The sequence below is a fragment of the Silene latifolia genome, chromosome X, assembly GCF_048544455.1.
Source record: "Silene latifolia isolate original U9 population chromosome X, ASM4854445v1, whole genome shotgun sequence".
Lineage (NCBI taxonomy): Eukaryota > Viridiplantae > Streptophyta > Magnoliopsida > Caryophyllales > Caryophyllaceae > Silene > Silene latifolia.
Genome location: NC_133537.1, coordinates 65,824,749 through 65,841,155, shown reverse-complemented (window position 1 = coordinate 65,841,155; position 16,407 = coordinate 65,824,749).

Here is a 16,407-nt window from a genome sequence, read left to right as displayed (position 1 = left end):
TGATTGATTGGTTGGATAATAGAAGAAAACAATAATGATAAAGAAATAGTCTAGGGAGGTCGGGTCATACATGTAAATTATGTAAATGCTCAAATTAAATAAAGGAGTTGATAAATCGTTAATTGTTTAGGCTTAAAGACACCCACCTCATGATATTAGTGTCAACCATAGATCGGGTCCTAGAAAAACTCTCATTTATGACTAGGTCGTCCTACTACACATGTTTAGTCTAATCCGATTCCGTGCCTCTCGACTTATAGAAAAATTAACAAATTTAATCTAAGATAGTGATCAATTATCAAAGACTAACAAAACAATGCAAACATGTAAAAGAAACAATGAAACGATATTATAACATCCTAGTTCAACAATTGCAAGAACTACTTATGCATGGTTTCCCTTATTCCCTAGACAATTGAATTACTTATGCATAATAAAAACTAATCTAATGACATATGAAATGATAAAGATAAACATACTAACTAGTAATGTAAATGATTAAGGAATAACAAAATAATACTAGAAATGAAATTACCTTGACAATGGAAATAGAACTTGAATATAGAAGAACAAATACTTGAAATGGAAATTGTAAGTGAACTTGTAATATAAATTGAAATGCTTAAAGAAATTGTTTATAACATAAAGGAAATGATAAAGGGGAACCTAATTTAAACTAAACTAAGAACTAAAATGAGAGTATAAAAGTGGTGTAGGAGGTATGTAAGAAGTGCCTCTTAGGTCCCGGATCAACACCCTTTATATAGGGGTGAAGGGAGTAACATAAACAATCAAGAGGGGGCTAACCCTGATCGGGGTCGTGGTGATTTGGATCCGTCTTCTTAATTCTCTAGTTAATGCTCAATGAATCCTAAATTGATGTTTAATGCCTTATTTAATCACCCGGTTAAACTCTTCAATTAGCATCCTAAGCTTCACTAAGCATCCAATGTTTCCACTTTAGTTGGACTTCAAATCTTGGGCTTGACTTTGCATAAGACTTTATTTTGCATTTTCATTTTAATTCATATCTTTATGCATGAAAATCCATGTAGCAGTTCAATGTTGGTCCAACTCATGCTCCACACTTAACCTTCTATACTAGCTCTTGCAATTTTGTTAGAAATAAGCTCCTAAAAGCTCAAGTTCCTACAAAATGTGACAAACCATGCAAAGACAACTAGAACACAATATTAGCTCATAAAACCACTAGATTAGTGCAAATGACATATATATTAGAGCTAAAGTAGGGGGTCAAAATATATATAAAATAGACTTATCAAACTCCCCCAAGCTAAACCTTTACTTGTCCTCAAGCAAGCACACAATACAATGTATGATAAGGACAAGGGTACGAGCAACAATCATCCCTTCCAAATGCAATTCCCGTCAAGAAATCTTTAAATCTTAATGAATCAAATACCAAAACAACGTGGGCATAAGGAAAATGCAACAACATGGATGAGATTTATATGACGGCGTAGCATGAAAGACTTCATATGAACTTTTCGGCCCTTGCATGATCTTTTGACTTTGGACTCTCACGTTACACTCAAGCTCTTTTATATGTGAAAGGATATTTATATGAGTAGCACTCACCTATCCTCGACTCATGAGAGTGTGCCCGCAATCTAATATGGTAGTCATTTCAAATCACAAGTCAAAAACAATCAAAATGCAAGCATATAAAAGAAGCCAATGGGTAAAAGAAGGCAATATGTAATGGGTAAAAAAGGGGAACGTATAAATTATGGTATGTGGAGCTAAGTCAAACTAGCAACAACCAAGTAAAAGGATGCTCAATCCCAAAACTAAGCCCAATATTTCAATACAAATCATAAGACATTCTCCAAAAGATGATAATAAAACATGAGAATTTTCTTAATTTCCACTTCTTCTTCTTTTTCTTAATACAATTCTTGCTTCTTTTTTTCTTTTCATTCTTTTCTTTTCAATTTTTTTTTTCACGTCTCTTCTTTCATCACTTTTTTTCATTTTTCTCCTTTTTCACTTCTTTTCTTTCATTAACCAAATCCGGAAAATAGCAAATCCGGCAAAACCAAGCTCACAAAGACCAAAAATTAAGCAAATCCCAAATGAGCACCCTAACACCAAAGACATAGCTACTAGCTTAAGAAGGTAGGCAAGTATGATGTAGCTATATAAGATATAAAATATGTGTAAGAAGGGGCTAGAAATGGGCAATAATGTCTATGTGAATGACTTCAAATGCAAGCATATAATGAAAGTAATGCTCATAAAAGAGATGAAATAAAAACCATACTTGTGCGTCATTGATATAACACACACCATAAGGAGACATACACTCACCTAAGTGAGACCGGAAATGGATGAATCAGGTCCAAGGAGGCTCGACCTTACCATCTTGTGGCTTGCCAAAAGTCAAGATCAAGCCTATTTGGTTCAAATTTCATCATCCACCTACTATGTCAAGACATCCCTATGTATGCAAAACTCGTCAAAAGCGCGACTCATTAGCTTTAAAAAGCTACAATATGGAAAATGCAAAGAGGAAAGACATTATGCATAAGACAAAAGGGTGGACACAACGCACACTTTTTATGAAAATTTTCAAATTTTTTCAAAGTTTTAGGTTTTTAGATTTCCCATAACTTGACTCACTAAATCCCTCCCCCAAGCTAGAACAACACATTATCCTCAATGTATAAAACAAAGAAGGACACCCAACAAGGGGAGATGGGACGACCAATGCGGAAATAAATAAAGGAAAGAAAGCATACAACCGCGTAGAAGCTCCCCCAAGCTAGCTTGAAAATGGGGTAAAGTCTAATCCAAGTAGCAAAGTACCTGCGAAAGACAAGCTACTACATACGAAAGCAAGCTAAATTTCTTATTGTCCTAACTATTACATCAAAACCAAATTGAAATTGCAATTGTAAATTGTCTTAAAAAGCATAAGTAAAACAATTTTCCGAAATAAATATCCGTTGTCCCGTAAAAAGCATGTCAACACCCTTAGAAGTTGATCATATTTCTGCGCATGAGCAATACACAAGCATATGCAAGCAATTGATAAGATATAAGCATGAAAGATCAAAGGCAAAAAAAGGATTAATCTTATCAAATTTCCCATGAGAGATTTCAAATAGAACCACCGTACTCCCCTCGTCGGCAAGAGAAGGAACACCATGCTTAAGACCATAAAAATAACCGTTAGTGCACAAATTATAATCAGGAACGGTCTCAAATTAGTGGTATGAAAACTCTAAGTGGTAGGACTCATCAAAAATGGGGGGGTTCATCCCACTTAACCTCTATATTAGCATCACTAAGCCCTCCATCAACCTCGAATTGGTCAACTGCATCCCATGTAAAAGGATTTTCAAAGGTTTCATATGTCTCGGGTAAAACCTCATCCTTTTCATGGTAATCAGGCCCGGCATCATCCATGACACGTGTGTCAATTACCTCCTCCATGAAATGGTAAATTGGAGCGACAATAGGGGCATTTCAATAATGAAAGTCGCTTCATCGTCATCGTCGTCCAATAATTCAAAATGGTTAGGGTCAAAAGACTCACATTGGGAGGTTGGGAGAGCATGAGGAGAGGTAATAAGCTCACATTGGCTCACTTCTTTTTCAGGAAGTTGTTCCAAACAAGCTTGAAGCACTTTGAGCTCCTCTTGGATACGCCACACATCGAATTGGCGCGCTAACTCTCGACATTCGGTAGCCGCAGAATCTAAGAAATTCCAAAGTTCCGGCCCAATCATGTTGTAGAGACTCCCATTACTCAACTTTAGAGCCAATCCACAGGTCTCAGAATCCATGCCACCAAGCACGAAATGACCCAAGTAATCTCCATCAAGGACATGTCCAAGGGAGATGAGACCATCGCAAAAGTAGTAGAATCGGTCAAGATAGTCAGGAAAAGGCTCATCTTGGAGTTGTGGGGCGAATTCGTAATTCATTATGAAAGGCCAAGCTTTATTACCTACAAAATAGGCACTAAAACTACAAAGAAACTGTGAGAAGATATCAAGGAACAAGTGTTCCCCGAGACAAAATAAAACAAGATAAAATTCAACAACTAATTAGCAAACAAAACCGTGCTCCCCGGCAACGGCGCCAAAATTTGATAGGCTATCACACACCTATGCAAAAATAAATACCCTAGACACAAATGAATGTAGTACGTAAGGGTCGAATCCACAGAGAGACGGTAGTTGTTAATTAGTTGTTATGGAGTGAATTTTATCTTGAGGTCGGTTATCGTTTGATTGATTGGTTGGATAATGGAAGAAAACAATAATGATAAAGAAATAGTCTAGGGAGGTCGGGTCACACATGCAAATTATGTTTATGCTCAAATTAAACAAAGGAGTTGATAAATCGTTAATTGTTTAGGCTTAAAGACACCCACCTCACGATATTAGTGTCAACCATAGACCGGGTTCTAGAGAAACTCTCGTTTATGACTAGGTCGTCCTACTACGCATGCTTAGTCTAATCCGATTCCGTGCCTCTCGACTTATAGAACGAATTAACAGATTTAATCTAAGATAGTGTTCAATTATCAAAGAGTAACAAAACAATGCAAACATGTAAAAGAAACAATGAAATGATATTATAACATCCTAGTTCAACAATTGCAAGAACTACTTATGCATGGTTTCCCTTATTCCCTAGACAATTGAATTACTTATGCATAATGAAGACTAATCTAATGACATATGAAATGATAAAGATAAACATACTAACTAATAATGTAAATGACTAAGGAATAACAAAATAATACTAGAAATGAAATTATCTTGACAATGGAAATAGAACTTGAATATAGAAGAACAAATACTTGAAATGAAAATTGTAAGTGAACTTGTAATATAAATTGAAATGCTTAAAGAAATTGTTTATAACATAAAGGAAATGATAAAGGGAAACCTAATTTAAACTAAACTAAGAACTAAATGAGAGTATAAAAGTGGTGTAGGAGGTATGTAAGAAGTGCCTCTTAGGTCCCGGATCAACACCCTTTATATAGGGGTGAAGGGAGTAACATAAACAATCAAGAGGGGGCTAACCCCGATCGGGGTCGTGGTGATTTGGCTCCGTCTTCTTAATTCTCTAGTTAATGCTCAATGAATCTGTGGACAGCGGGGGGCCCACGGGGGAACTTGGGAGGAAGAGAACAAGCGTTTGCATTTTTGTTGGAGTCGCCACCAATTTTTATGGGAAATTGGAATCGTTCGAATACCTGGTGCCATGTCAAGACACAAAGTAGAGACATGAACACCAAGCAATCGTTACCCTTAGCATTTTATGTCTAGAATGACTCTCGTGGATGCCAATGAACACGGATGTTCACAGAGATCTGGAGTAAGGGGTGAGGGTACGTATTAGGAAGCTCTTTTGATCGAACACCTAATCCCGCCCGCCTCGATAGCGGCCTCTACTAATGATTAGGGATATCATCTATACTCGATATATCGTCGATTATATGCATGCAATGCAACATCCAAGTTTTAATCCTAGCATGTGAATTTAACTAAGTCGGTTGACACGTAATTAGCGAACAATTAATGTCGAGGTAGGATTTAATGTTCAATTACATGTGAAAACATACAAATGATACAAGAAATATGATAAATACAATAAAAGAAAATTACACTAATGAAAATTAGAATAATTACAATGGACTAGGCGATTTATGTCGAAAATACCTTTAAAACGGATAATTTTGGAAAAACGAATAAAGGAATGAATCAAAAGAATTAACGAACAGAAGTTAAGGCGATAATACGGATAATAGTTAATTATACGTAAGCTAATTAAACTAGGTCAGGCAACAACGGAGTTCAGAGACAGAAATCATCCTAGAACAGGCGCAGAAGGACTGCGCCCTTTGGAAGAGGCGCAGCAGATGCTGCGTCTGTTCCAAGGGTGAGTTCTGGCTGTGAAGCCGGAACTGCAAATCGTTAATGTTCGTAGGTTAATTTAATGATCAATTAATAATATTTACTCGGATGGAAGTGATTAATAGGTTATTTACATGTGAATGAAGGTCATAAAACAACAAAACATGGATGAGACGGAATATAACGGATTAATTACATGAACCAATGATTGATTAGTGACATGGGTGAATGAAATAAACTAAACATGACGAATTAATGACAAATTAATGACGAATATGACAAAAGACAGACGAAGATATATCAAAGGTCGAATTCCAGAAACCCGATATGAACAAATCGAATTTCTACAACCCGGATTGAGCTTAATGACGAAAACCCGCAAATATGAGATTATAAGGGATTTAAGTCGGATTTAAAGACGAATTAAACATGTTAATGATGATAAATAATATACATGTGAGATTATTACGCTATTGTATCAAAGAATTAATAAGAAACAAACGAAAACCAACAAAAGAACGAATTACAGAGGACGAGGGAAGAAGAAAGGAAGCAGGAACTGCAGCAGCCTCACGAAGAGGCGCAGCAGGAACTGCGCTCCTTCGAAGAGGCACAGCAGTTGCTGCGTCCTTTCTTGACGGTCTGTCTTCTGGAAATCCGTAAAAAGAGGTTTTAAAGCACGGTTTTAGAAATCAGTTTTAATTGGTATTTTCGACATGAACCTTACAATTGAATACAAAAAAGTAAATAACAATAAATAAAAGAAGGATTTACACCCTCAGACTTACATGTTTGACGAAACGAGAAGGAACTAAGTTATCGATTAGCGATGCTCGACTCGAACTATAATGCAAATATGAAAGTGCCCTCGTCAGAGGAAAACGATTAGATTAATTAAGTTGATTGATGTGGAGTTGGTCAAATTGGTCGGTCATGCAAACGAGGCTGGTACTCAGAAAGATCCGAGCTTACGTGGTCGAAAGTTCAAGCACGTAGACGCCAAAAAGTAAGAACAAAAGTCTAGAATGCAAAGGGAGAAGAGAAGGGCGGACACTCGCGTGAGAAATATGAGGAGCGAAGGCTCCTATTATACTAATCACGTGAAGGAATTAGGGTTTCGGAGAGTCTTTGGAAGTGAATCTCGGAAAGATATGAAAAATATACGAAAATTACGTAGAAAAGGACCTGGGAAGAGGCGCAGCAGCCACTGCGTCTCTTGGAAGAGGCGCAGTACCTGCTGCGTCTGTTCTCAAGTGGTTTCCTCCTGCGGAAGAAAGATTTCCGTGTTTGAGTTATAGAAGGACGGAATAATTTGATTTTCTTTAATATCTTATGTGAATATTACAGGAAATTGTTTACCAAAGATTAAAGATTGTGAAATATTTATAAAATATGGAATAGAAATATCCGGAACATTCCAGAACATTCTGACTCGGGATTTAATGGTTATCAGAAAATGAAGACGGTTTTAGGCCCGGACTCCAAATGTACTCTAATTACTGTCAAAACGGTCGTATCGGCACGCAGATGACAACTAAGAGGTAGACATTGATATTTGAGCAATCACTTGACGATAAACTTACGAAATGTTACAAATCGTTCCGCGTAGCAAACATGCGGCCCAATCATCACCGGGTGGTTTGCGAGAGGTGCAGAAATGAGGTATCTACAGAGCCCCCACTTTGACTGAGGCATGGACAAGGCGAAAGTCAAAGTATAGCCATCAGGTCAATCGAAGATAACAACCTGACGACTATGGCAACGCGAGGCGGCTCAAGGGGTCTGAGCCAAGGACCTGTCGTCGGGAACATTTTAGAGTCTGTCGACTATCGGGGAGGGTCGTTTAAAGTTCATTAGACTACGTAAGGAGGCTCGCCAGCCAAAAGAAGAGACCATACCTGAGACTTCCGGACAAAACGGGAATGAAGGTGCTTCGGCGAAACTCTTTGGTTTGAGGATAACTTGGTGTCTGAAGATATGACGGCTTATCCTGAAAAGGGGTATCTGAAGGATTAAAAGGAAATGATGATTCTGAGGAAAGACGGCAGGACACAGTCGGGAACTGCTGGGAGAAATCTGTTCGTGTTCAGCTTCGAACAAACTTCGGAAGAAATAGGGGTTGATGTTGATCTCCATGTCTCGAGAGGGAAAGTCTATCCGCTTACTCTCGTTGGGGAACATAATCGGGAATTAATCTCCATGTCTCGAGAGGGAAAGTCTATCCGCTTACTCTCGTTGGGGAAATATAATGAAGGCGTGTCGAAACACCTGTGAAGGAATATCTGCTCATTGTGACAAGTAAGGGTCTTGGAAGCAATAAATAACATGTAATAGTCTGCTGCTGGCTTAGAAATGCGGGCCGGAACGAAAGATAATCGTCAAACGGACCAAAAGGATAAAATAGCATCGGGGAAGAGGCGCACCAAAGATGGGCCCACAAATAACGAACTCATAACGAATTTTTGAAAACTCGTATGGGGGGAACACAAGGAAGAGGCGCAGCAAGAGCTGCGTCTCTTGGAATAGCGCAGCCCTTTCTTTGCGTCTGTTCCTAAGGGTGTATTTTCTGCGTAAAAACGCGATAAACAGAGGGATTATTTCATTTGTTTCGAAACACAAATCACACAATACTCTCTCAAATCTTAACCATTTCCGCCAAGGTTTGATCCAAAAGCTTGAATTAATCATGACTAATCGAGGTATGTGTCTCATTCTTGCATTAATCTTCTGTATTTGTTCAATTTTGGATCGAAAAAATTAGGGTTTATGACCCAATTAATCGAAAATTTGGGGCTTTTCCCCCAAATGCATTTGCCTTGTCAAATTGGTATTAGAAACGTATAATTGGTAGTATAAGGAACATAACCATGTATTTGTTTCGAATTTTCGTTGAATTTTGAGCATTTGAGTGAATTTGAGACGGTTTCACAGCTAAACCGTAAATTGCTTCGAAAATAGCCTTAGGATTGTCCATTTGCGATGAAACTTGATATTTGGGATCCTTGGATGATGGATAAACTTCCTACCATCTCGGAATTTTGGTTTGTGACAGCTTTTTCAGGACACTTTTTAGGGCATAATCGCCGTTATAACGAAATGCTGCCGAAATTTCGGCTCGAACCCAAGACTAGGCTTCAACTTAGGCTTGACTTGACCCAAATTACCACATGAGTGATCGGTTTTGTGAGAATATGGCCAAAGATGGCGAGAAAGAGCGATTTCAGGGCTTCCGAGGGCTCGGAAATCCCTTAACCCAGGCTCGTCGTCACGTGATGCGGCCTAAATTTGCTTTAATGTTGCAGGTGATGAGGCTTCTACTTCTAGTAGGACTCCCATGGAGATAGACGCTGCCGTGATCGAGGAGGCTTTGGAGCAGGCCTTCACCGCTGTGGTGATGGCTGCTGGGGACGAGGTCCATGAGGAGGAGGTTGTTGAGGAGGAGGAGGCCCCGAGATGGGCCAACGTTGGACGAGGAGGTCTTCAGCTGAGGGGAGCACCCGCGTGGGCTGAGACCTGGGAGAGTAGGCACCTGCTTTGGGCTGCAGAGGGAGGCTGACTTGGCTGGCGTCGGTGGTGACGCCCTCCTTCTTCCTGGCGAGGACTACTCGGCGTTCCTCTACGGGAGGTTGGCGTACTGGCCGGTAGTGGTGAGCACCTTTACTCTTCTTCTTTACTTGATTTTTGAGACTACGATGAAAGATCATCGATTAATGAGAAACATTTGACTTTGTAGGAGGTTGAGGCGGCGGGCATCGAGCCCCCAGAGTACCCCGAGACCTTCGAGTACACTGACGCGATCGGGAGGACGACGATCTCCGAGCTGCGTGATTTTGACGTGGCTGTGATGGATGTTGGCCTGGACGACTGGCAGCATCTGATTCGGAGGGTGAGCCTCTAATTTGCATAATTTTCGTGTAAGAACACATTTGATTGAGTTTATTTAGTTATTGAGAACTTCTTTTTGAAATGCAGGTTGCGCCGTCTCGGTTCGTGGCGTTATGGAGGGTGGCCAACCGGCTGCGAGCTACTGCCGTCGAGGCACTTGTCGGCGGTCGAGGCCGTCAGATATGAACCTTGTGCCTGTTTCATTTTGAATTTTGATTTTCCAACTTTTCTTGTAATTGCTTGAAATGATTGACATGAGCCAATTTTGTTGTTTACAGGGGGATCGCGAGCTGGAGCGAGAGTTGGCTCAGTCTCGGGAGGAGACAGCTCGCTTGTTGAGGGAGCTCGAGGTTCGAGACGCCGAAATTGCTGCTCTTGCGGCAAGGGTTGCGGAGCTGGAGGGCGACCAGCAGTAGCTTTGTGTAGTTTTTGTTTGTTTGTTGGCTGTATTTTGCACATTTGTACATTTTGGACCTTCATTTTGAACATTCCGGACTTTGTTTGGGGCTCGAGTCCCCAGTTTGTTGTACATTTCCCTTTTTGGTTGTATATAAGATGGCCTGAGTGCCTTTGCTGCTGGGTTGTGTTGCTTGTATCTGCAGGTTAGCTTTGAACAGGTTTGGTAGATGACGGTTTATGCCGTCATGCTGCCGAAATTTACATAGAAATCACGCAAAACATACATTTGTATATACACGTGGCCTGAATTAGCGCAAAACGAAAGACTCAAAAGAGTGTGAAAAAGAAGAAAGAAAAATGCAAAAATTTTGCCGGAAATGACCGGACGGTAGGGAGGGTTACCCCTAAAAAAAGAAAAAAATAGAAACCTATAAGTTTAGAAATGAAAAAAAAAAGAATTAAATGAAATAAATATGTAAATTTTGAAATGAATTAAATTAGTATGAAACTTAGTAAGATTATTTCCTAAAATAAAAATGTGCAAGTGTGGTAAAACGGCGAAAATGTGGATGTCGTCTCGAGGTGCGTGCCCGCGGAATTAGGAGACACGAAATATGGTAACTTCCACGAATTTACCAAAATAATAACCCGTAGGAATAGGAAATTATTCGTCACGGAATTAGGAAAGATCCAACGCGAAAAATCACAGAAACTTAGCTGAGGAAGAGGCGCAAATGAGCCGTCCTTTGAAGAGGCGCAGCAGTCTTTGCGCTGTTCCCAGTGGTTCCGTTCCGCGATTTTTGAAACATAAATTAGTATAAATAGAGACGTCGATGGAGTTTTTATTCACACAATTCTTCCGTCTCTTCTTCGTCTTATTACATAAAATTCTCAAAATAATCTCTTCATCATGAATACTTTGGAGATTCGCTTAAAAGAGTGGACTAATGAGTTTTCAAACATGGAGAAATATGATATGGGCGCCTATAATCTTGGATCATTGTTGAGTTTGAAGCTTATCAAGGTTGTCAAACCATTCTTGGATGCTTGTCTTGATTATTGGGACCTGAATTACCATGTTTTTGCGTTCCCTGGAGGCGATATTTGCCCATTTCCTGAAGAAATTGTTGCGATTGGTGGGTGGGACCCTGAACACTTGTCTGCCATTCCTTCTACTTCGCAAGGGTACAAGAGCAAATTTAGAGACTTGCTTGGGTTGACTAGACTCGAGGTGGACCGTCTAGTGACCTCGAAGGGAGTGCGAATGTTGGACTTCATTGACCGATTCATTAACAGGGCCAACCCCACCGTTTCTTATGTTGCTAGGCGAAGGGCATTTGGATTTTGCTTGTTGCATGTATATGTCTTCCAGGGGCATGTTGATGAAGACTTGAGAGGTGATCCCCGTCTTCTGGGCCTTGTTGAGCAAATGGAGCTGCGCAGGGAGCCCAGCTTGCTTATGTCTAGGAGAGATCCTGTTGGGCTTGGATAATAGAAAAGCCAACCGCGACCTACCGTATTTGGGAAGTCCCGTCATTCTGCAGGTAAAAGAACATTTTCTTCTTTCTTTTTTTTCGTTTTCTTCTTTTTTTTCTCTTTTTTTTTCGTTTTTTCCGTTTTTTTTTTTTTTTTGCTTTCTAATACCCGCTTTTGGTAGGTTTGGCTTATGGAACGGCTTCGATTGATCGAGCCCCCAGTTCACGTTCCTTCTTATCATGATCGTTCAATTGCAATGAGGACCAGGCTTTACATGGTGGACTTCACTCGAGTCTGCAATTATTGGGAGAACAAACTGAAGAGTGATGATGGCCCTTTGATTAGGTGGGTTGTACCATGGTGGCACCTCAAATCTGTCACTGGAGTGTCTTCTTTGGATCTTACCCGATCTGTGCGCATTCCTGGCTTGGGAATTTATGGTGTGCATCTTCCCGGAAAGGCTGATGAGACAGGTTAGACTAAAATAGACGATCCCGAAGCTTGATACCGTTCCGCAGACCGCCGTGGCGCTTACTACAGAGAGCCAAAGGGAGTGGGCCATTAAATGGGCCCAAAGAAACGTATGGTTCTTGAACTCTTCTGCTAATGCCTTATGGGTGTCGGATTCTTATCTGCGATGGAGGAAAGCTACTACTCCGAAAGAGCGCGAGAGATTAAGGAAGCGCGAGCCCGTCGACTATAAGGTGCGCGAGGTGGAAAAAGAGAAGGAGAAACATCTGACCGAGGGAGAGGAGGAAGCCGGATTTCGAGTCGTTCATCTTTCGAAGAAACCGAGGACCTCTCCTGTCGTGGAGATGGTGATTGGCAAGAATGGGAAGTCTAGGCCTCGAGAAAGACCGTTGGTGATTAGGTCCGAAGTGGCGCAAGAGCGTCCGGCTCGAGGTCGTGACAAGAAATATGACAAAAATGACAAGGGCAAAGGGAAGATGGAAGAATAGCCCGAGTCTTTATTTATTATTTATTATTATTATTATTATTGTTGTAATAAAGAGGTGGGGTTTTTAGAATCCTAGCCTATTTTTATTTTTATTATGTAGCGTACTATTACTAGAAAATGAATGAAATAAAAAAGGTTAAATGGTTATGAAACCGTTGTGATTTTCTATTTATTATTCTTGTCGAATTCCAAATGCAATGCAAATGTCCTTCTATTCACATTTTAAAATAATGGGTTGTATCCTGTGAAGGATTGCCTACGTATTCATTAAAAATGAAATCAAACCCTTGCGCGTAGTTCGAGTAAATGTAAAAGAATAATTGTTCTAAGCAAGAGCTCGTAATGAACTTAGAAAATAAGCATGAGCTTTTGCTTACTCTGAAGGTGCAAATTTAGTTTATTTGATGATATGAGGATGGCAAACTTGTCAAAATGCAAGAGCATAGTGACATTAGCTTATTTCAGCTTGGCCAGGGGCCGTTTATTCAGTGCCACAAGAGCGACACGTGAGGTTACGCGAGGCGCATTTTTGTTCCTATTCTAGGCATAGTACTGTTTTAGTTGGTCAAGGTTTGTTGGGTTGGAGAACTCATTCCCGTCTAGGTCTGTGATTCTAACCGCACCCCCTGGAAGTATGGACTTGACTAGAAATGGTCCGGCCCAATTGGGTTTGAATTTTCCCCGTGGGTCAACAGGTAAAAGAGCTCTAACCGATTTGAGTACTAAGTCTCCTTCCTTGATGTTTCTTGGCTTAACCCTTTTGTTAAAAGCTTGTTTGATTCGTGCTTGATATGTTTGGACATTATGCAAGGCGTGTAGCCTACGTTCATCCAGGAGGATGAGTTCTTCATATCTATCCCTTTTCCAATCGGCTTCTGGGATTTGACTTTCGAGTAAAATACGCAAGGATGGTATCTCTAGCTCGACTGGTTGTACAGCTTCCATGCCGTAGGTCAAATAGAAAGTAGTGGCCCCAGTGGGCGTCCTAACAGATGTACGATATCCCTACAAAGCAAAGGGTATCTTACTTGGCCAATCTCGATAGTTGTCAATCATTTTCTTGAGAATTGTGACAACGTTCTTGTTTGCTGCCTCTACCGCGCCGTTAGTCTGTGGTCTATAGGGCGAAGAGTGGTGATGCCTAATTTTGTACTTGGCTAGAAACTGCTCAGTCTCAGCTTGGAAATGTGATCCATTATCACTAATGATCTCATGTGGGCAACCGTATCGACAGATGATGTTGTTTTGTATGAACTTTGCCACATTTTTAGCCGTGAGACTAGTGTAGGAAGCCGCTTCCACCCATTTGGTGAAATAGTCGATTGCCACTAGGATGAAACAGAGACCTCCTGTTCCGGCTGGGGTTATCTTCCCGATTATGTCAATTCCCCAGGCAGAAAATGGCCAAGGAGATGTCATCGTATAGAGCAATGAAAGAGGGGCGTGTTGTACATTCCCGAAGATTTGGCAATTGTGGCAATGTCTTACGTATTTGATGCAATCGGATTCCATTGTGGTCCAGTAATACCCCAAACGTGTGATCTTCTTTGCCATCATGGGCCCACTCATGTGAGGACCGCATTCTCCATCGTGGACTTCATCCATCACTTTCCGCGCTTGTGAATGATCAAGGCAACGTAGGATTACACCAAGAGGTGTTCTTTTGTACAACTCTCCTTGCATGAGAACGTATTGGGAAGCTAGCAGGCGTATAGCACGTTGTCCCCTTTTGTCCATATCGGGTGGATAGGTACCATTGAGCTTGAAATTCAGGATTGCTTGGAACCAGGGTTCCTGTGCGATTTCCTCTTCATCGGTGATTTGGTGTACATAAGCTGGCTCTGACCGTCGTGCGATGCATAAAGGCATCTCCACCATGTCATCTGGCATATTAATCAAAGATGCGAGTTTTGCAAGAGCATCTTCAAATTGATTTTCTTCCCGAGGTAGGTGTAGATAGGTCACGTGATTAAAGAATTGGGCAACTTGGTCTATTCTAGCTTGATAAGGTGCTAAGCTTTCACTTCGAATTTTCCAAGATCCCGTAACTTGATTGATGATCAGGGATGAATCCCCATGTACTCGGAGGTTCTTAATGCCTAAGCTCACTGCCGCTTGTAGTCCAATTAGACAAGCTTTGTATTCTGCAGCGTTGTTTGTTACCTCGAAGTCGAGTTTGACAGAGATTGGTGTATGCTCGCCTTCAGGAGAAATGAGCAACACTCCTATTCCGAATCCTCTTAAGTTGGATGCTCCATCAAAGTAAAGTTCCCAGGAGTCTACATCGGTTTGAAGTATATCCTCGTTTGGAAATGACCAAGTATCTATTGTTTGTGCATCATTGATGGGATTTTCTGCGAAGAATTCGGCGACGGAGCGACCTTTTATAACTTTAAGAGGCACGTATTTGAGATCGAATTCTGAGAGCATCAAAGTCCATCTTGCTAGGCGTCCGTTGAAGACGGGTTTCTCAAAGAGGTATTTGACTGGATCCATTTTGGAGTATATTTTGACGGAGTAGCTAAGCATGTAATGGTGTAGCTTCTTCGTTGCCCACACAAGAGCGAGGCAGGTCTTTTCGAGTTGTGAGTATTTGCACTCGTACTCCAAGAACTTCTTACTAAGGTAGTAGATAGCCCTTTCTTCACTTCCTACGGTTTGAGCTAGCATGGCACCCATGGTCAAGTTTTGCCATTCTTGTGAGATATAAACCAAGAGGTTGATCTCGTTGTGGTGGCAGGAGCACTGGTGGTTTAGCCAATATCTCTTTGATTCGGTCAAATGCCTTTTGACAATCATCATCCCACATGGCGTGGTCTGTTTTCTTGAGCTTCTTGAAGATAGGTTCATAAATCATGGTGAGTTTCGATATGAATCGACTTATATATTGCACTTTTCCCAGGAATCCTCTGACTTCTTTTTCTGTTTGAGGTTGTGGCATTTCGATCAGAGCCTTGATCTTGGAAGGGTCTATTTCTATACCTCGTTGGCTAACGACGTATCCCAGGAGTTTGCCAGACGTTACTCCGAATGCGCATTTCTGAGGATTGAGCCTCATGTTGTACTTTCGTAGCCTTGCGAAAAATTTGCGAAGGTTCGCAATATGCCCCTCTCTATCTTTGGACTTGACAATCATGTCGTCTACGTATACCTCAACTTCTTTGTGCATCATGTCATGTAAGAGTGCAGTTGCGGTGCGTTGATATGTAGCTCCGGCGTTGATCAATCCAAACGGCATGACCGTATAGCAATAGGTTCCCCATTGAGTGACAAAGGCGGTCTTATGCATGTCTTCTATGGCCATCTTGATTTGGTTATAACCCGCGTACCCATCCATGAAGGATAGTAATGCGTGGTCTGCAGTATTGTCCACCAATATGTCGATGTATGGTAGAGGGAAGTCATCTTTAGGACTTGCTTTGTTTAAGTCCCTAAAATCAACACAAACACGGATTCTCCCATCCTTTTTGGGTACAGGTACTATGTTGGCTACCCAGTCAGAATACTCGGAAACTTTGATGAACCCGGCTTTGAATTGCTTATCGACTTCTTCCTTAATCTTGAGAGCCCATTCCGTTCTCATCCATCGAAGCTTCTGTTTTATAGGTTTGAAACCTGGCTTAATCGGGATTCTATGTTCGGCGATATCCCGGTCGATCCCTGGCATGTCTTTGTAGGACCAAGCGAAAACGTCTTTGAACTCGTTTAGGAGGTCTATGAAATCGGCCCTTTCGGTTGAGCTCAAGGTAGTCCATATCCTAAGTTCTTGGGGTTCTAGTTCGGTTCCTA